Here is a 22916-nt window from a genome sequence, read left to right as displayed (position 1 = left end):
CGCATTGTGACGCGACACAGAGAAATGAATATTCAAGATATACGCGCAGCGGCGCGCGGTAAGTCGCAATAATGAAAACGTTTTCGGCCGACGAGAGCCGCGATTCGATTTTCGTATATAATTCACTCCGTCGTAACGCGAATCTAATTTCCACCTATAGAACGCGGGCTCCGTATGGCGTATTATCCGCCAAGCTTCCTTAAGGATCGCGCCCGTTCCATAGAGAGCGCGAATTAGTGTACCTCGTTACGCGAGTCTAGCCTGTTCGTTAAGCAATTTCTCGTACACCGCGGGATGCGCAGTTAGATGGGCAGGATATTCAATATCGGCGAGTATTTCCTTGCTCGATATATGCGCGGAGTGCGCCCACGTCAAAGCACAGGCGTGGTGCCCATTTACGGGAAGAAATTAATAACCAAACGTGCACGCGCTTTGTGCGTATCGCCTCGCCAAGCATTATGCCGAGTGTAATTACTGCATTCGTCGAATTCATAAAGGTCTCCTCCGCGCTTCGCTACGTAAACTTTGATTGCTTGTGTAAAAACCTGCTTAATCCGATATCAATATCGAATATACGCTTACCGACGATTGCGTCGCTACCATAAAGCCATTTTCTCATTTATTTTGCATCGGCCAGCCAGATAGCATCGGCGCCATCACAATGCAAAGCGACGTCAACGACAATATATTATCGCGCGTGACCATATTTATTTACATCGTTCATTTTTAACAAAGGTTTTTTTTTACAATCACTGTAATCCACTCGATATCAATCACTCAATAATATTGCGAGCGAATGAGCCTGACAATTTAGATCCGATGGCGTCAATCACTGTCCATCAGTCCGTCCGAGTATAATTCGAAGTCCATTTTTTTTTCTCGCGGCGCGCTTCAACGTGCAAAGGGATACGGTTGTTGCGCATATCTCCGGCGTATCTCCGCGCGCGCGGGAAGGGGAAAAAAAGAATACGCTTTATTACTTGTCAGACATTCATCCTCCCGCGTGACGGTCACACACTCCGCCGCCCGACGAAGCAACAATCCGTTCGTTAAGCCTTTTCCCGGTATTGCGGCAATCAACCCAAGTCGGGACATTCGATACAGCCCGTTCCACGTCCTCACAGTCATACCCGCGTGAATACGCAGATAAAGTAGTGGAAGCGTCTTCGGGATTGCCTCGTGCTTCCAAGAAAGGGCAGCCGAGTCGTGCCATCGGGTATGATAGTACGCGTGCATACCGCGCGCGAGACTTCCTATACATGTCATAAAAGCTCGTTTAAGTCAGCGCACGTTTCGCACGCGCCTCGAAACTTGGCGTTTTCGGCCATAAACATCGCTTGTGCAACATCCTTCTCTTGGTTCCTTTTTCCTTTCGAAACGTTCTCAAAGCTCTTAACGCGAAATTATTCAAAATCTTATTCCACACGAAGATACCGAAGAGACTGTTGAGAGATGTCAAAAATCATTTACGTTGACATTAGATTATTATACTATGAGAAAATATTTCTAAATTTTAATAAATATTTATTCGAATAGTATTAGTGAAATATTTGCTTACGGTACATAAAAATTTACTTTATAAACAATAATGATATTTAATTTAAATTAATGGTTTTTGCACTAAAAGAAATATATATATATATATTTACATTTAGTAAATATTTTATAGGTACTATTTGAATAAATATTTATTAAAATTTGGTAATTTTCCCCTCAATATATAAACTTTCCAGGCATTATTCCGCGGTACATACAAAAATAATGAGATAAAAGTATAATCGGACATATTAATTGGCAGACTCTCTGAATTCATACACTCGAATCGATGTTATCCAATAACGAGGTATTTTAAGATCTCTTATCGATTGTTAAGTAAAAAGTTCAAATTGAATAAAATCAACATCTATATAGATTTTTTACGTAAACAATATGTGATGTTTACACGAACTTTTTTCAATATAAACATGTAAAATATGTAAACTATTATAAATTAGATAATACAGAACACAATATTAAAAAAATAATTGAACTTTAAAATTGTTAATATATCTGATTTTAATGTACTAATAATAAAAATATATAATATTAAAAATTAAAAAGTTGAATGATCATATAGGGTCACTGCACCAGTCACTAAACAACCACCAGTAAATGACTACGTTTAGAAAAGTATTAAAATTATAAGACTTTGAAATAATAAATTGCAAATTAATTGTATTTTTATAATTTAATTAAATTTTTATAATTTAATTTTCATAAACATTTTATTAAAATATCATCATCATTTTTATTTAAAAATGTAATTATATTAAAATTTCATTTATACGTTCATTGACTAGTTCAATTTTTTATTTATTGATTGACTGGTGCAATGACCCTATCACATTTTCATTATATTATACATATCAAATCTTCCATAAGTTATAGTTTACATAGATGACGTTTTATACAGAGTTTACATTGTTCACACGTAATGTAAACTATTAATATTTTACGCGTAAACGGACGACCCTGGTCGAAATCGAATCAAGTTAGATTTATAAAGGCCATAATGAAATTTCGCTAATGGTTTATCGTAAATATTATGACAGACGCGGGCGAGCAGAGAGAAAACAGACCGACCGGGAGCCTATCATTGGGAGATGCACCCGGCGGTATTTCAGAACGCCTCGAGACACGCCACTCGTTAAGTGTTTCCGCAGGGCCAATTTTAATAACGTAACGTCCCGAGAGACACAACAAAGGCGGCCCTTGCCCTCCCGGAGCGCTTTGACACCGATGTGTTCATTCCTGTCCCTCCTTCCGCTTTTCTTCCGCAGTGTCTGTGCGAGCATCTCCCATTTACACTCGCCTCGCGCCTTCGATCATTATATTCTCAATGCAACAAACGCATCTGGACTTGGATAATTTGCTTGGCTTCTCCCGTCTCTTCGGTTTTTTGCTTTCGTCTGAGCGTCTTCCCTGCCAAAGTGTATATAACATGAACGTGTCTCGATCGATTATATTTAGACTCGCAAGTAGATTCTACAAACGGCATTAGCGACGCGGCTGTTATCGGTGCTATGTATATATACGTCTACTATTAATGTCGCTCAATAATCGATTACACGTCGCATTGTCCTATGTATTGTACTCTGTCTCTCAAATGGGCGACAAAGCGCAATATGTGACTCAGAGATATATAGAATTCTCAACTGTTCCCTCAATCTAGAATATTCTACTTGGTATTTTTCGCACTGATCTCGAATTCCACAATATTCGAACTCAATTAGAGTGAAATTAATAAAGTAAAAAAAAAAATGGATCTTTCGCACGACGTACATCGCGTAGATGAAACGTTAAAATTATGCTCGCCTCGCCTTTATTCGCATTCTCTTGGCGTTTCAGCGCACGCCCGTTTATCTCGCGTCAACGCGTCAGTCATAATTGACGCGAAGCGAGAAGAAGAATTTGAGGAATCTATGTTGATACGAGAGCCCGACCGCGCGCATTCTCGCTTTTCATTCCTTCCTCCCACTTCTTTTTGTCGCGTCTTCCGGTCTGATTCACGGCCCGCCTCGCCCATCCCTCGCCGCGACCATCCCCCTCTTTTTTTTTTCTCTCGACTGTTCCTTTACTACCGGTCTCCGCGACTCCGCAGTCTACGAGGAACTCTAACGAGGACTCTCGGTCGACGAGTAATTAGGAGAGGCACTTGTTGAAGGAAACAATTGTCGAGAGTCAACACCAAGTCGGATGAGCGAGTAATTGTAAACTGAGAGAATCGTGTTAGATCGCTGGTTATCTCGATTGCCAGTGATTGCCGGTATTTGCTTTCCCGAAGGTATTCTCGCGGACAACCTATTTGCTTCCGTCATCCGACATTCAATTTTGCGAAAGACAACCATCTCGCGTCTAGCAATTCGTGCGATTTATGATTTGTATTTCAGATTATATCACATTTAAATTATTAACTTGGCGCGAATTTAACTGGGAAAATGGGCGAAATTTTTCATACGATCGCTTATGCTTGTTTATTAGCTAGCTCTCGTAATTGAGATAATTTATCCAAAATAATAAATCTCGATATAATTGAGGGGATTCAGCGTTGCGCGAGAAACAGCATTATAGCGAATAACGTAATTCTGTTATTTATGCAAGGAATCATCGTATGGAAAATTTTCATTAACACTCAGCGTCGATCAAACGCGTTAATACGGGGTACACGCTTTTATCCGGAATTTCCTCTCCGTCCTTTATACGTTGCACTCATCTAAAGCTAACGAGGAGACTGACGCAGGGAGTAATTAGTAGGTACACTTCTTGGAGGAAAGCAGACGTGTAATACGAGACTCTGAGACAACAATGCCGAGTTGTACGCTGTACTTACTCCGGCCCCGAGCGGGAGTTACGATAACTTAAAAGTCACGCTTCGCAGATAAAAATTACTTCTCTACGTAACTCCGTTCATCAACGTAATTTACGATTAATTATGATCGCGATTAATATTAAAAAGTGCCTTAATTTTTCCGCAAGTAGGAACAGTAAGATGAACTTTGATTCCATATCATAATATGCGCAATTTACTTTCTACAATAAATCTATCTAAATCGTTTATATAAGCTGTGATATAAATTATTTATATAATTGTATATATAATTGTGTATAGACATGGTTTACGTTTTAGAAAGTAAATCGCGCATTGTATGTTGCAGAATCAGTTCTAGTTTGCGTGCATTAAGAGCTTTCAAGTGCGTGTAATCGCTAAGCGTAAAGGCATTTATAGGAGCTCTCTATGAGAAAAGCGCAACCGATTACCGGCGGTCATTGTGTACTATTATTATCGAATGCGGCTAAACTATGGTATTCTTCAATTAGTAAATTAGGTGGCGATATGCTCGATATTACCACTAAACCACAAAGCAAAATTAATCCCACTGCATTCGAACAATACATATCGCTACCTATACATATTGGATACACAATTGTTTGATGATATGATTGAACTGATCTCCATTAGGATTAATCGGGACATATTGTAAATCTTTATCTACTTTGCCACTAACTCTCGAAATATAATATTATAATAAGACATTGTAGATGCAATCTTCTATTTCGTGAATAGAACGAAATTACAGAATCCTATTTTATTCTGTTTCAAATGATATAAGATCAAGTTTATTAATAAAGGTAAATGACTGGGCTATGGAAGATTAGAGGAAAATTATCGCGTTATAAGAAAGAATGTATTTAATAATTCTTGCTGCGAATTTTTCATCGGATCAATTAATTGAAATATGCTATACTGTGAAATATTTTCTATCTCGTTATTTATGATACGATCGTAATGAGAAAATCTCTAAATTACTTTCTTTCTCGAAACAATTTATATCATTTTTAATCTTTGAAAGATACTAGATAGTCAAATGAATACCATAAATTCCACTTAAAAAGTATTTAAGAAAGAGAAATGAAGAAATATATATATCAAAATATTAACAATTTTCCTGTATTTTTTCATATAGGTATTCATTTATTTTTAATAAATTCATGTAACATATATCGTTATTTTGTTTTCTGATCTCATCATCTATGAGATATAAATATAACGAAATTTTACTGTTTTATTCGTGGTATTATCTTCTTCTAATTCTTTTACATTATTTTTTATTATGTATTTGAATATTAAACTAATAATTTAGTTAGTACATACCAGTATTAGCACTATTATTATTTACAAAAAAAAAATGATTAACACATTTCCATAATCTTCTTAATTTTGTGAAAATCTTGCTTGTATATGAAAACACAAAAAAGTGTGAAGAATGTATGTGTAATACCTGTATAAAATTTCTTTAAAAGTTTCAAAATAACATATTTTTTACAAAAGTCAATTTATCGTTATTTTATTGAGCTTATTTTATTTGTAAAATAATATTTGTAAAATAAATTTATTTGTAAAATAATTTCCATTATTTTTCTAATTTATGCATATATTTTAGAAATAAAGTTTAAAAGTTATCACCAATCTATCTTAAGCCCATTCATTTTGAGACAATAACTCTGCAGATATACATTTATCATACAATATTATTTTTATAAATCCATTACCACAAATTAAATAAAATGAAAGGTAATTTGACTCACCGATCGATGCGCAGCAGTGGAGTTGAAACACAGCTACGTTAATCTGCAAAACAAGCAATAATCGAAATTACAATAGCGTTCAGAATAATAAACATTTTCAAAAATAATTATTACGCATACACATCAAATTTTGTTATTCTTTTTTTCGCCGGAAGGGATATTGCATAAAATAATTATGTTTTTTTTTCCTTTTCAAAAAATGACTAATTTTGTAAATAATTAACTAATATTAAATTGTTCACACACTCCATAGCTGCTTCGCCGTTGCCCGAAGCACTCTTCCTCCTTTCAGATTCCTCTTGGTTGCAATCACACAACACTCACGTAAAAAAACAGTTAATTACGCGCGCGGACTAATCAGAATACGGCAATCGCATGGCAGCATTTGGCACGGCACTCCCAACTTTAATCGCTCACGCGATGCATACTTTATTACAGTGAGACAGAAAGATAACACAAAAAAAATATAATCGTAAAAAATATCCTACGAGACTACGATACCCGATATCCCTGACGTAATATATTTCATCAAATGCATATAAATTCCGCAAAAAATGTGTTGTTGATAAATGGATATCTAGATATATCGTATCTTTCTGTCACTCAAGTGATTTAGCGATTTAGCGATTTAGCGATTCGTACGTTTAGTCTTTCGATCCGGCAATAATCGGCGGAATCTAAATCGACAGAAAATTCAAAACGATCGTAAATATCGTAACGAAACTAATTCCCGTATCACTAAAAATCCTACTTTAAATAAATGCGTCACGCACTCGTTAATTGTTCGTAGGAAATGATCTCGCGATTTGTTCGCGGCACTTGTCGCGACAGCGTTGCGGAAGATAATGCGAAAGGGATTGCCTGTGCCGGCATTCATAACACGAGTGATAGCGCGACGACCTTTTGTAAACACAGCGCGTCGTTGGGCGCAAACAACAAGGTTCGCGCGCGCCGCTTCCAGTTAAAGTTGCTTTTACTTTGAATTTTGATTGCTATTATACATTATGGGCTCCATTTATAGACTTTAACTTCGATTATGATCAAGATAATGATTTTCCCGTTCGATTGTAGATTCGGTTTTGGAAATCTTATGTGTACGAGACTTTTTGTTTAAAAAGAATTATTAAACTTAATGCCCATTTGAAGAAAATGTAAAATGTACCTTTCTTTCGAAAGAATATTTCTACAAACTAATTTATTGATTTTAAATTTGTACTATTTTTAATAATTTTCATAAATTTATTTTTATACTTTGAATATTTTCCAAACACTTTATCGATCAAAGCTTTATTTTTTTAAAATAAACAATAGATTTAATAATTCTCTTCAAATAGAGTAATTAATTGATTTGCGATATACGATACTGTTGGCAAATTTCGATCACTTATAATTCGAAAAATGATGACTTTAGCATTTTTGTATTAGAAAATTTTTGTGTCTCCAGAATATATTCTCAAAATATGGCACCACGATTGCGAGAAACATTTTGCGTACAAGAAATGCGCAGCTGCGGGATTAGCTTAACCATAAACTGTCGAGTTACGAGTTCATAACATCGAGTTAAGAATTCTTTCACAGAGAGATCTATCTATACGATAAATAAAGATTTTGCAAATGTGAGACGTACTATCCTATGATATATGTACATATGAAGGACACACTTGTTAGCACAGTTCTCATGTGACAATAAAAGTGATAAACGACGAATGGTCCGATCACGTATTCGTATCGTATGCGCAATTCCCATATGGAGCGTTCTCCTTGCATCCTCACGTGTGTCGAAGGTGGCCATAAAAAAATCTGGGTCTCGATGAATTTGATTTATTGAAAAGCCTGCCGTAACGTATGCTATTTTTATCCCGACACTAAAGACGAAGAATCTCCGATGTGCACCTCGGTGAGTATAGTTTTTCCATGTCACTATCTCACGTCACCGTGTAAAGTGATGCGCCCCGCGTGTAACTGTTATTTAAACTTCGGATCGCGCGAGGCGCATCACAAAAGGTTGATTAAAAACAACGCTCGTTCGACGTGCGTCGCGTCGATAATTGCCGATTCGAGATATCAATTTGGCAGGGAGCAATTTTCACTATCGCGCGACTCATCCGCGTCATGAAAGCGCGCGCGCGCGAGAGAGAGAACGCTCGTTCGCGTAATCGCCTCGTCGACGCCGCAGGATTTTTTTTTAACGGCCGCTTTAATGGGGTATTATTACCATTATGCCCGCTCGTCTATCATCAGGTCGTACGGTTTCCACGACGGTCGCCGGGTACCCGTCGCCGGCCTCCGGGCAAAGCCGGCGTTGCCTGGGCGCTTTTAATGCCGGGACCGTCGCGCATTACTCACCGAGATGTAAAGTAGGCGAACACGCGTAGAGAGCGAGGCCTCCTCGGCTCGTACCCGCGAGCAGCAGGTACACAGGACGAGTACCTGTGGCCAGCACCGAGCGTATATCGCATATATCACACGTTTAAGTACCCGGCACAGACCCTTTCGACCGTCTGAGCCTAACGGCGGATCCCGGATCATCAAACAAAGACGCGCGGTCAGGGAGATCCCCGATCGGCCGTGAATAAAATCACGCGGATCACGTTCGCCTCTGTCCGCAGTGTAATCACAGAAATTTATGTGGAAACGTTTTTTTTTTTTTTTTTACAAGTTCACGCGTAATTTCTTGCTGGCAACGCGGCAACGTCGACAACCTGGGCAGGAGGGAAAACGCTCGGGAATGTAACATGGATAGCACGAAAGGATTAAAAAACGATGCGTGTCGGTTGTACACATCCGCAAAGAGTACGCGCGATAAGACGCGCGAAGAGTTTAACAAGTATCTTTGACACGCGATAAATGAGCGTCGTCGCTTCTGATTTGCGTTTTGTGTGTAGAGCGAAATTGCGGATGATTTATTACAAAGTAAAACTTAAATTTATCGTTAACTTTAGATTGAGCTGATTTTGAAATTATGATTGATTAGCGCGTAAAAGCAAGTTCGAAGTCCATTAAAAGTCGAGTTATCGCCGGTCGAGTTTAAATTGTTGGAATAAGATTCGCTTCTTCGAACGTTGTATTAAGTATCGCCGGGCGATGACGCTATTAATCCTGCGCGGGAAGTCGAGACACCTCGTCGTAAAGATATAAGTATTCGTTTCTATGGTGCTCAGTCTTGGATAACTAGCGACCGGAAATTAAATTCTCTCTCGCGCGCGTCTCCTTCGGCTCGTGCTACCGGCACGAATGTATATTCGTGTTTCTGTCACTTCCCGACGGCCGTGCACGACTACACTACGTGGACTACGGCTGTACACGGGCACGGTAAACGCGCGCGCGTTATATTTTCCGCGATAGCGCGAATTATGCGTCGTCACACGCGCATCTCATCTAAATTTGTAATGGCATTTTTGCACGTGCAGCGTACCCCCATTTAATTACCGAGAGGGTCGTCGTTCGCAACGGACTATCCGCAGTATCTGCACGGTGGACGTAAAACGCGGGACGCGGAAGATGGGAAACGAATTCGATTGTGTTGCACTTGTGTAGGACTCTATTCTTAAAAAATTTGGGTAAAAATGCTTTCTTTTTCTTATTACATTCTTTTCGCCGGTTTTGTATGAAACTTTTATTCGATATCGACAGAGCATTATTTTCACGAAAGCTTAAGTAATTGTTTCTAATTAAATGTTGATCTCTCATTGAATTCAATCGCACGATGGTATAATTCCGCGAACGCCCTGACGATATTCCCAGTAGATATCATCAAAGTGCCGCATTCCCAAAGCTTCGATCGCGTCACGCGGGGCGGGATAATGAGCCTCGTTAAGCGGTCGGGATAAGGGCCTTTTCGCCAAGGCTCTTGCGGTGAAACTGCAACTCGAACGCGTCGGGGGTCGTACAAACTCGCACGGGCGAATTGGAGCGATATTTAAAGGCCGCATCGTAACCGGCATTCACCGGCGTGTCGAGACTTCTTCCGGACCAGGAGAGAAGTTTCCCGCTCTCGTTATCTGAGAATCGGGCGAACTCTTCTCGCCAAGTAAGGCGTAACGACCGAACTGGCTGCGCCAAGTGGATCGTCGTCGATTCCAACACTTTTCCCATGGCTTTCCTGCGGCCTGCGCCACATAGTCATAGCCACAAACGCCACGAGGTTCTTGAAAACATTCACCTTTTAAGAGAACGAACAAACAAGCAGCCGGCGGATAACGGGAATACAAAATAGACAATACGAGCGAGAACGGAGACAGACATCTTTGCGTTTCTTCCGCCGAGACTTCCTTCTCGACGCGGATTAATGCAGCCATTACGAGTTTCCTCCGACGTTCTCTTCCGTCTGTTTAAAAACTATGGAAAAACCATCCTGCAGGTCGTCGCCAAACGGCCGCGCGCTATTCGTCCTACAGGGAATGAGAAAAAAAGGAGAATATGAATAAATGAATCATTGGCTCGTGTAGTGGGCCGTACTAAGCCGCAGGACAGCGAAGTAAACGGGCGGGAAAAAGATGAAGAGAGTGAGAGCGCTCGCGTTCGCGCGGGAAAAAGAGAGCGTGAGGGAGAGAAAGGGAGAGGGAGAGGGATGCAATGGGTGAATAAAAGCTACGTCGAGCAGATGGCTGGTGCGGCCATTAGCTAATGGATCCCTAACACCAGTCTACGAGAGTCATCCGCCACGAGGCACAAACCGGTAGGTGGATGCAGCCATAGGTGGCGGCGGTACCTACACCCTTTCGCTAACCGCCGCTCGACCGCGTCAAGCCGGAGGGATCGCGCGATTGCAGCCGCGCTAAATCACAAACGGATCACGGCGAATGGCGCGAGGGAACTTTTCCGGTCTCGGCAGCGCGGCAGCGCGGCAGTGCAGCGCGGCGGCGCCGCGGCGGCCGGCGTCCCGACATGTCGCTCGATTCGATCGACCTTGCTGCGGGAGAATAATGTTGGCCGACGTCAAACCTACCGTGCACCCATCCCCTCCACGCGTCCGGTGCGATTTCACATAATTTCCAATCACTTAACGTATCATCCCGTCTCGCTGGTGTATCGAGGTCTAGTGAATAATAAAGGCACCGCCGCGCGCGATTGAACGAGTGTTTCTAAATAAATGATGGCCAACCGGATGAGCCTCTGCTGCATCCCAGGTAAAAAGGGAGCCGCCTGTCAGAGATCGATACACGAACTGCCTGTCGTTACTCGGGAATTATTGGGGTATACTTTCTTGCGTCAAACGGATACCGTTGCTACTTTGTTTGAGGTAGCCTTCGAATTATTTTCTTTTTTATACCCGTTTTATATATTATTCATATGTTTGAAAATGTTATTCTACCCACATCAGTATATATTATAAATTTCATGAAGCATACAGCCTCCAGTTCTCATTAAGAATGTATCGAACGTACAGTCTTTGCGAAGTAAATAAAATATGAAAAGGTGTTTTATTTTAATACTTCAAATAAACTATATATATATGAAAATTGTATGAATAAGATTACATTTTTCTTTAATAACATTTCTAAAGTTTATTTACTTTCTTATTAAAAATTAAATTATTTTTTAGAACATTACGAAAAGTTTTTTGTGTACTTTAAGTATTCAAGACGATTTATACAAAGTTTGAATGTGATTGTCCATTTAGTTATTTTGTAATTAAATAAATAAATTTTGTTCATTTCACAGAACTGATCTCAGCATCGCGATGAAACTTACGTAAATCATCTTGAATGTTTAAAGTACTTAAATGAAACATTCTGATTTTTTTTTTCATTATTTCTTATTTCATTATTAATTATATTTTCATTAGAGCACATGTCTATTTCTTATTGAAATAATTTTTTATTTAGATAAAAAATCGCCACCAAACTTTTTCTACTTGCAAATGCAATATAAAACAATCTGTGATTTCTTCATAATTTTCTTAAATGTTTTGAGAAATATCCTAAAAACATCCTTAAATTTACTTAAGTTGCCTGAAGCTGTGATACATTTTAGTATCAAGTCATTTGACGTGATAAATATTAATAAAAAATAAAAAAATAAAAAAAATACAAGATCGATTTTCTCAACGCTCCGTGGCATACAACGTCAAGTTATTTGCTTTCTTCCCTCGTGTATATCTAAGATATATCGCTAAAATAAAAGAATAACTTTGAACAAGTATCTATCAACTTTGCGTTGATAGATATTCGATATGAAAAATGAAGACGGGGAAAAATGCGGAAACACATCTCAATTCGATCTTGCTTCCTTGTCGCTTCGTCGTCGCTCTTCGCGTCGACACCCGGGAGAAGCACACAGGCACTTTACAGAGGCGTGACAGTGGTGTAAGGGATGCGCGACGATTCCGGCAGGCTCCCAATTACCTAAAATACACCCAACGCAGCGTCCCTTGATCTGTATAATTAACGCGTTAATCGTACCGCGCGGCCACCGGCGCGTGAGCGTGAAGCGCGTCGCTTTCCAATTTGCGAACGGCTCTGCATTGTCGCGCAACGAAAGCAATCGTTACGCGCGATGATACGGCTGACGCGTCACGGCTCAGCAAGCATTCGTTAATTGAACACCGCGGATTAAAATCCGCGACGGTCCGCCGACTCGTGTCATAGTTCCCAAGAAAATCGATTGGAGTCATTGACTTTTTCCGCATTCGCGATTCGTGATCGTTTCACCGCTCTAATTCGGCGCGGCGGTACACAATTAAAATTAAAATCACTTATCGACTATATTGGCTAATGTTGAAATTAAATAATTCGGAATTCTGACATAATTAATTAAAAAGAGATTGTGTTATTATTTCAGATTATTTTACAAGCCATATTTGTCAAAGAATCATCTCATTCCGATTCATTTTTTTTCTGAAAGAAATAAATCGTTGACTTTTCAAATTTTTAAATTTACTCCAAAATTTTTGAAAGCAGTAAATGAATCATTCTAGTGATATTTCTAATATATTTGAACTAAATCAAGTATACTTATTTGCAAAAGATCAAAGGGACTGAAATCTTCTTTCTACTTATACAAATATAATCGGAATAAAAATTTTATTAAATCACATAATAGCGCTAATATTTTTACTTAAACTCTGTAATAGATCGAAATTGAAAAATTCGAAATAGACTAGAAAGGTAATATAATTATTTAAATTTTTTCAGAACAAATAGAAAAAAGTTAAAAAAGATTACAAATAGATTACAAATTACAAGTATAGATATCCGAATGCTTCTCTCAGCGACATTCTGACATTACCAGGAATGTCAGAAAATTTCTGTTATTGCACAATAAGTGTCTTTGGAGTTAGTCTCGCGGTACGTAACTAAAGCAAACATCAGCAGTATAAAGCTGCAATCGTCGTCGTCCGTGCTGACGGCAGTTCGCGGCGAATTCGCGTTGTCGGAACGTTAATGTGGAAATGTGCTCCTTTACATCGCGCTCGTAGGTGAAGATAGGGTTAACCTTGGGATTCAGTAGTTCGTCTGCGAGGCGTCTTAACGTTTTGAAACACCACAACTAAATATTCATCGCGTCGAAACGTAAGCACTGAATATACCCCGCGTTGCGCAGCGCCAGTCAACAGTCGCCCTTAAGTCGCTCTAATCCGACGTTTCACGAGAAGCGGAATTAAAATTACACCACGATTCTCATCCACGACGATGAACTGCCTTCTTCCTTCCATTTTTTAAGAAAAATCCGTATCGAAAAGTCGCGTCTATTTGCGTCTACACTTTTAAGAGACAATACAGAGATGTAAAAATTTATAGAACTTTAGCTCATTCCTTTGCCAACATGGTACGTTCCTTGACAACGATAATAATCCTTGATGAATTTTGAATCAATCCTGTCCTTACTACAATTAATGTAAGAATATATGTAATATTTTACAATTATGTAATTTGCAATATTTTCAATATTTTAATAAATTCTAAACTGCAACTTTTTTTCTACTAAATCAAAAATTTCATCGCAATTCGAAGTTAAATGATAAAATTTTATTTCCTTGTTAAATTTTGTCTCTCAGATTTTCAATTAGTTTGGATCCAGATTAACAACATCATTAGTATTCCAGCGTTGAAATAATCTCTCTTGTAATCTTTTCTTTCCGAAAGGAAAAGCGATGAATCTGGGGCAGCCTGCATAGTTAGGAGAAATAACTTCGTCGTCGCGTTCCTGAATTAATGCCACGAAGCGGCGCAGCGTATTTCTAGCGATACGTATTCGAACAAAACCGTGCGGTGATATGAGTAATTACAGTGCGGAGAAATTCGCTAGACGGAGGACTTGGATTCGCTTTTAAACTTTCCGAAATGCGAGGCGGCGCGGCGTGGCGCGGTGCATTGGCGTAACTCCTGGATTACTTGCCACCACAATTCACCTCGCCATCGACGCTGCCTCCATTGCATTGTTCCATTCATTCACAGGTATGCGTACGCCCTTTGTCAGAGCTTTTGAGCGTCATTGTGCTGAGAATGCCGAGCAAACATACTCGCATCTCGAAGTAGCCGCCTAATCTCACTCAATGGCCGAGACGTCTAGGAGCCAAGCGAAACGGGAGCGGAACAGAGTCTCCGTTCGTGGGCCGTGGCCTTAAGCGGATCGATTCTAGGCGCCGAAATGAAATAAATAATGTACCAGAAAGAAAGAGCCCGATTGCGACTCCTTTGGAGTTGCTTTTGTTTCACGTCAAACGGGTAGAAGGACTCTCGCCGCGTATATCCTCGCAGCGTCTCTCGCAGCTTTGCGTAATTAATCGGGACGGCTCGAGTATCTTACGGGAAAACTATACGTTCGCCGATAATTAAGCCGATCGGTGATCGATAATTCGCCGCGACAATCGCCGTACGCTTGACCGCGATCGAAAGTAGGACAGCTAATAACCGGCGGACGGCTCGAGGAAATCGTAAGAGGCACAAAGCGCCCTTGAATATTCAGCCGAAAGCAAATCGACGTCGTATCCGGTAGGAAGATAAATACCGGAATGGATCTCGAATAAATCAGAGAACGGGAAAGGAGAGCGCGCATTGCGCCGAGGCGCCGAGGCGCCGGGGCGCTGCACTGGCCGCGATCCAAGAATTTATTCGCCCGTGTCGGCGTATAAAAATTTCAACGTTATTAGGATTGGATGCTCGGGCGGCCTGGCCGGCAGCCTGGGCTCTTTCCTCCGTGCTATTCGTACTTCGGGATATCCGATGCGCGATGTGTGTAGCTACGAGGGCGAGCGGTGTCTCGTCAGCCGACGCCCATTCCCCGGACGCAAGATTTTTTTGCTCTCACCCCCGACTGACAGAGTCGCCGGACGCGAAAAGCGAAGTGCACGTTTGTGCACAAATCAGCATCCACACACTACGCTTCTGCTCGTCGAGTTCTTTCTCTCTTTTTCTCTCTCTCTCTCTCTCTCTCTTTTCTTTTTGCCATGCCACTTATACCTATCTGGGATTCAGAATCGAGCACCCGTGACACATGACTCGCGGCGATGGCTAACGTGACGCATATTCTCAAGTTGGATTAGTCGGCGTGATCGATGGCTCCCGGACATCGATTCCACTTTAAGTTGACGGTACGGAATATAGCGGAATATTTTTTTCTTCGAGAGAGCGTTCAAGGTGTATCGGCTCGCGCTGATACGTTCGATCTGTCGTAATTCGCAATTGTTATTAAAGATTTAACCTACAAAATATAAAATTCGCAAGCTGTGGAAATTTGGAAACAGCGCGACGATATTTCCATTTCTGACGGTTCGCGCGACGTATGCAGGTCAAAAATACACGAGCGTAATCCAGGGTCCGGCCGATGGCGGAGCGCGGCTGTCGTGTCGCGTCGCGTCGCGTCGCGCATGCAAACTCACCGGAAATAAAAGTTTAACTCGCACATCCCGGAAGAGTCGGCCTGATCCACGGTTCTCCGCCCTCCCGTAAATCTTCCTGCTCTACGAATTTCGCCGCTTGATCTCCCGTGAATATCGACTGACCCCCGGAACGCGGGGCATATCGATTCGGCGGTAGCTATACATGCTTAAACGAAAGTTCAGAAACGGTGCTTAAGGTCGATCGTAGCGAGACGAGAATGGCTGTTCTCAGGCATCGGTGGCGTTTTCCAGTGCATCGCACCAACAGGCGGGATCGTGGATGGAAAAAGAAGAGCAAGATAAAATGAACGAGAAGGGGAAAGGGGAGCAGTTTATTACGCTCTAAAAGAATAATTCTCTTAATCGCAATCTTAATTGACTGTAGATAAAAAGTGATATACAACCGTCAGTTGAAAAAAGAATATACGCATAGTTGCACGGAAAGAACAATTGTAGTAGTATTTAAAAATTTAGCTAGATGCAGATCAGAAAATAATTTTACGTTGGACTATCAAAACAGTTGAGACATTCGAACATGATGATAGAGCTGCAAAAAATTTCGACATTTTGACGACCAGCTTAAACGCCCAATTATAAATGTTTTAATGATTTAACATAATTATTTTCAGATCTGTACTGTCAGCAAAATTCTCTCTTCCGCGCGTGTATGAGACAAATAATGCTGTCCACATGTATAATTTGTATAAAAATGAATCAATAATCTGGCATCGAAGTAGTCCAAATGGAAATACAATAGGAAATAAATAGAGTTATTAATTGATATCTCAAGTCGTTTGCTATATTAAAAAAAGATTCGAAAAATTCGAATGAAACAGACTTTTAATGTGTAGCAATCTGGCGAAAAGGAATCTTGTCCTTTCGCATAGAACAAAAGGGTAAGAGAAGAAGGTGAGAGAGAGAGAGAGAGAGAGAGAGAGAGAGAAAGTGGCGATAGAAGAAGAAGAAGAAGAAGAGATTCGAGGGGGACGGATAGGTCGCTTGTGTCTGTCCCCGAGGGCTCAGCTGCGGCGGCACCACGGTGATCGATGTCTCCACTCTCCGCAATTTGAACAATGTCCCGCTGTCTTGAGCCGCATCGCGCTCGCTCTTTCGCTCTCTTTTACGTCGCTGGGCATCCCCCTTTTCGCTCCTCTTCTCGCTCCTCGTCTCCGTTCTCCTCGAACGCCATTCCCGGCATTCCCAGGCAAAATGAACGTTATACGAGCGAAAAGGATGCGAGCCCATTCTTATTTACTATTCCAGCAGCGACGGCAGACGACGGCAAGAGGCAAGAATGCGCATACGGGAATCGGCGGGACGGGGAAATGGTCGACGATGAGAACCGCGATGAGACTTTCCGTCGAGCCGCGAAAGTCTACACAATCGGAAGTCCCCCACCTCTCTTACTCTCGACTCGAACTAAGTAAACAGTGGGGATGAAAATTTCCGGGACGTGCCTCGAAAGCGATCCACCGGAGATATCTCTCGCTCGCTCCTTTTCACTCGAGCGGGCAAATAATGGATAACTAAAGGCAATCGAATATCATCGATGTCTTTTATTGATACTCCGTGTAGATTTCCGTGCCCACAAAACTCACCGTTTTAAGCGATTAGCGAGGCCATTGTCCGCTATTTTAAAATACGTACGTCGCTAAACGTTTCGCTAAAATAGCATTTCTTTTCTTCTTTCCTTCTCTTTTCGTTCTTTTTACGAAGGCGTGCATGAATTGGCCGCTCACGTTTGGACAGAGATAAAAGGCTACCTTTGTAGCGCTCTTTGCGAGCTCGTGAATTAATGACGACTCGGCTTTTCCGTCGCGCGATGGATTCAAAAAAATTGAAGTAATCCTCCGCCGTATAAGTGGGCTAACCTGCATAATTTTGAAATAATATTTTATTCCTCTCGTGCGCGCTGCGATTCTAGAAAAATAGATTTTAAAGGGTCGCAGCAGTGTCTCTCTCCACGGTGAGCTTTATACGTGAAATTCGCGCGCCTCAAAGAAGACCATTGCGGTGGGACCATTGCGGAACGAACATTGAAATGCCTTTCCCCGTGTCCTACGGATCGTAAATCGACCTCGGAATATGAATGTGCATCCTTCCGCAATTGAACTTGCCCGTAACGTAGCGATGAAACGTCCCGGGCAAGTATTAGTTCTCAAACCGCGGAGCATACTTAACAGACTGGAATTGGCCGTCTCGATACCGAGCCGTTCGGCGGCATTCGGTCCGCCCGCTTTAGAGAGTACTTGAGCCGTTACTCCTGCGAGGAGTATAGGTACAAGGTACTCGAGTTTGAGTGGTTCTTGCCAGTATCACTTTCGCAGCGTGGCAGCATATTTGGTAAGATAATACCTGAGAACTTCGGATTGACAATGGGTTGACACTACAATAGCCAACGCGCAATAGCGTATTTTCATTGTTATCACGTTATGCTATGCGTTGGACGTTCGATGATGGCGGCCAGTATTATCTTTCATGACAGCGAGGAATATATATATATATATATATATATATATGAGAGATCACGGCGGAGTTTAGGCGCACCCGAAGTATGATTTTACAAATCGGCACGCGGTTAGAAAACCGACGGTGGTAACAGTAAAGTCGCGAATTTGATTTAACAAAGTCAAATGTCAAGAATTTTTGTGAAACATAATTGCGATACGCCCGTCTCCCCCCTTTCTCGTGCCGTTATTAATTTTCCTCGAAATATCTTTCGCAAAACATTTACAGTTGCAATTGATACGACGCTCAACCCATTCGCTCGGAATCAACTGTCCAAGTCTCCAAGCTTCGGGCAGCGCAAACGAACCCCTAACTTTAACCGTCGACTCATCCCTCTTCGGCGAAACTTTCGTCTCGGCATAATTCTGTGCCGAGCTTCGGTGTCCTCGCAGAAGTACGTACTACTAATTAATCCTTTTAACAGCGCTTAAATTTAATTAATCTCAAAGTTATGTGGTCGATCTCAGTCGCAGAAAACCGTCCCTCCCTCCCCCTCCCCCACCCCTTGCGCTCCGTCGCCCTTCGCTTTTTGCCCGGTAATTCGCCCCCTGGAAATCGTATACATTAACTGAGCTTTGGAAATCCGATTTGATGGTCTCCGGCCCCTCTTTTCGAGAGCTCCCCCCTCCCCGCTTTTCCTTCTTCCCGCCCGCTCGCTATTCCCGGAGCACATTCTCTCCGTCTCGCGACTTATCAACGTCATCTTTCGCGATATGTGTCTCACGGCGAGCATTAATTTTTCCACCGACGTTTATATCGGTCTCCTCGAAATTACATACAGTCGCATAAGGTTTTTGAAAGGCGGAGGAAGAAATTCCTGCGTATCCCTCCGAGCAATTATCCGTTTCCCTTTGTCGTTGCTTTTTCGTATTACTTCCTATCCTGTCCAGTCGAGCGGTACGCAATAAAGGCGAAGTTTTCTCTTCTTTTTTTTTTTTGTTCTTCTTCTTATTTTCCTCCCTTTTTCTAGAGCGTCTCCTCAGAAATGTGAAGTCGAGAGATTTGTTTTACTCGCGAATAACTTGATTGTACCGCGGAGGACTCCGGGTGAATAATAACGCGCGTTGTGGCGGAAAAGGTAACCGGTTAGCGTAAGGTAGCCCGAGCTCTCGCAATAAAATCTCGTAAAGGTTTACACCGTGTACAATAAGCTTTATTTAATAATGCGCAAGCCCGATGACAATATCTCGGAAAGTAATTATCACATAACTGGTGGAAGCTTCCGCTCGCCCGCTCCTCGATAACGCGAGACCTTCGCAACGGCAAGTTAAACAAACTGTCTGAAACTTTTGGAAGAATGGAGATAGTGAGGGAGGGGGAAGAGGGGAAGAGGGGAAGAGGGGAAGAGGAGAGGCTAGAGGCGTCTTACGGGAATAGTCGTCGCCGATTGATCGAGCGTGCGCGCGGCGCGGCGCGGCGCGACGCGGCGCGGCGGGCGGCACAAAAGCTTTATCCGATCTGGTATGCCCGCTTTGTATATATCCTTGGCGCGGTCTATGATCCGACCGAGCACCGAGGCGAGGGAAAATTTACGGTCTCCACACTTCCCGTTCGCCCGAAACCAGAAACAACCGCCTGTCCGCCGGCACCGCCGGTTGTTCTCTCTACATTATCGATGTCGGGGCCCGCTAAGTTTCGGGCCGGGAGGAAACGCTGCACGAGCCGATAGGGGATAATCAATCTCGAAACGGAACGTCTCCCCGGAGAGGTCGCGGGTTGGCTCGGCGAGGTCGTGTGCGGGGGCTAACTGGTGTGTGTTTGGGTTCGCGTGCTAATTTGCTCTAACCTAATGAGAGACCGGCTTGCACAAACTCTTCCCCGGTTTATTCGACCGTATACTGGACATACACATGTAGGCATGTGTACCGAGCCATGGGCGTAGCCGCCGGGTATTCGAACGCGGCTAGTCTTGCGAAAGCGATCACCCCCGCGATTATGCGACCGCTTACGAGCAATCACGAGAGATATTGTTTTACCGTGCGCGCCCATGCAAACGTCTTTTCTCTCTCTCTCTCTCTCTCTCTCTCTCTCTCTCTCTCTCTGCTTTTTCGCGCTAAAAGAAAAAATCTTCATTAAAATTTGAACGCTGGCAAGTCTCCACCGTGAAATATTCTCCGGAATTATGCATAATAGCGTGGCCGTATTTTGATTTTACAATATAGCTACCGTAACCTGAGCATAATATTCGCGAATGCAAATTTGGTTTAGGTAAACTGGCTTTACGCTATATTAGCCCTCGCACAAGTTAACCTGAGGCTAATGTACAAATTTTTCATTATAATCAACAAATATGGCGGCATTTATAGACATTACATTTATAATGTTATCTAAATTATTTAACTTAAATAAACATTATGTTATGCCAACATTAATTGCGAAGTTAATTAGTAACTGAATTCAGTATATAGCTGCGGTAAATTAATATTTACTTCATTACTATTGATGGAATTAGATTGACCTCATTTAATGGCAAAAAAAGTAATCGATATGTGAAAATTTAATGCGTCCGGCTAGAAAAGCGGGATAAAATCCATTTTATTGCATGAAATATGTAACGCGCAATTCCCTTAATACAAATAATATTTATAACAGATGGGATATCTACAATAATAGATGAGATAAGTTCCACCAAATTGAATGGCTCGCGCAAATCGTCGGCAGGCACGAAACAGGGAAAGAACCGTTAGCTTGACGAGACGACTACGAATCGATATACGTTACCTTGGCCGTAATTGTATTATTTACGTGACGACGTTCCTGCTCCGCAGCCGAGTCGATACCCGCGAGGCAAATGTTAGCGCAACAATTAAATCGTCGGAAGAGGAAAAGACGGAAGGCGATGCGACGACGTGGCACGGCGCGGCGCGGCGCGGCGACGCGTCCTTTCCCTTTCGTGAATGCGACTGTGGCTGCTCCATAGACGCAAGGCGTCATTATGCGGAAGCCCGAATGAATCGCGACAAAAGGACGGGACGAGGAAACGGGCAAATGTTTTCGAGTAGTCCCACTTGCGCGATCCCATTGTTATTTAACACGGACGACGACGCGACGCGACGCGCTGACGCCCGGAGAACGGAGAGCAGCGGGCGAGGGAAGAAGCATTGTTGAGAGAAGTTCCGCCAAATGCCATTCTCTCCCGGGTCTTTGCACGTGTACCTGATGTTTAATCTCTCCCAGCTCGGGGGCTCTTGATTATCGATATGCCCCGCGAATTACACGGAACGTTCGGTATGTCGCCGATAAGATTCTTTCCGTGCAGAGGGGGAGACCTTCGATACGCGAAGATCGATTGGATCTTTCTTCGGGGTAGGGTAGGACAGAAATAGCAAAAGAATGGAAGAAAGAAGGCTCGTCATCTTGAGATTCAATGTTTTCTTATCATTGAACGAAGAAAAATATCAGCTTGCCATCTTAATCTCACTCTTGTTGGTTAGTAAACGAAATATTTCCTCTGCGTAAGCGTTTGGCAAATATTAAACGAACTTTAATCAAATATTTTTACAACCTTTGATAAGATTACTGCTTTTATATTCCACAAAATGTACGTGCCGCCGCGAACTTTGTATTTAATATATATACCAGCGGGCGCCGCGCGCGAAGTGTAGCTTTTATATATACGTATATACGTATATACATATATACATCCCTCAGACGGGATGCACGTTGTTGCGCGAGCTTGATACGCGTCAGCTAAATGAAAATTTGTTGATGCGCACGCCGCTGACGATAAATTTTATTTTACTGTGTTACACCAGATGAAGTACGGGAAACGGTGGTCGCGCTCATCCAAAATAGACATACCCGTGTATACAACTAACATAATGAAGATATCGCGGCAACGGCGGCATTTAAAGATTTAAGCACCCGCTTAATTATTCATTGCCATATACAATGGCAGACTTTTGTCCCCATTTCTCGTGTGTGGCGATTATTTTGCGCGTTGCTCAAGCATCTCTCCGCGAGAGATCGAGGTACATAATCGGGTTTTCTCGCGGATATCGACGTTTTACTCACAATCCAGAGCACTCTACGAAACTTGCTGCGAAATTCTCGGAAGTCTCAATAATCCCTTTCATGCCATGCGTTTCCATGCCATCCTGTAGCCCGAACGATTATATATGCAACTGAATAACCGGTGGTCATTAAGCGAGCGTCGGTCCTTTTTACGGGGACCTATCCCGGTGTATTATGACAAACCCCCGGCCTCGCCAACCCCGAAGCCGGCACGCTCCTCTCAGCATCCCTCCGTCCGCCGCGCATTACAACGGTAATGAGCGCCATTTCGGTAATGAGGTCGCACGCCATTGAAAATCGCAAAGCAACCGTCGCAGAAACATCAGGCGAGAAGCGAGAACTCGCTCGAGTAGGAAGTCCGTAAAAGTTAATGAACGGAGAAATAACCGTTTCGAGAGAATCCCTGGATCTATTCCCGACCGAGCGTCCCTTATCACCCCGTTCG

At 42.2% G+C, this 22916-nt stretch overlaps 1 protein-coding gene and 1 long non-coding RNA gene across 3 annotated transcripts in view; one reads left to right on the top strand and one right to left on the bottom strand.

The window, feature by feature from the left end:
- The window catches only part of LOC120358650, a 423202-nt gene that overhangs the window by 302111 nt on the left and 98175 nt on the right, over positions 1–22916 (bottom strand). For both annotated transcript variants that reach the window (XR_005575556.1, XR_005575555.1), the window contains exon 4: positions 6127–6169. This is a non-coding gene — a long non-coding RNA (uncharacterized LOC120358650). The remainder of the gene's footprint in view (positions 1–6126; positions 6170–22916) is intronic.
- The window catches only part of LOC105193470 (epithelial discoidin domain-containing receptor 1), a 147707-nt gene that overhangs the window by 32088 nt on the left and 92703 nt on the right, over positions 1–22916 (top strand). The gene's annotated exons all lie outside the window — the stretch shown is intronic.

This window comes from Solenopsis invicta, chromosome 9, assembly GCF_016802725.1.
Source record: "Solenopsis invicta isolate M01_SB chromosome 9, UNIL_Sinv_3.0, whole genome shotgun sequence".
In the NCBI taxonomy this organism is placed as follows: Eukaryota; Metazoa; Arthropoda; class Insecta; order Hymenoptera; family Formicidae; genus Solenopsis; species Solenopsis invicta.
The sequence above is the reverse complement of the archived record's forward strand: the minus strand, read 5'-3'. Positions and strand labels throughout refer to the sequence as shown.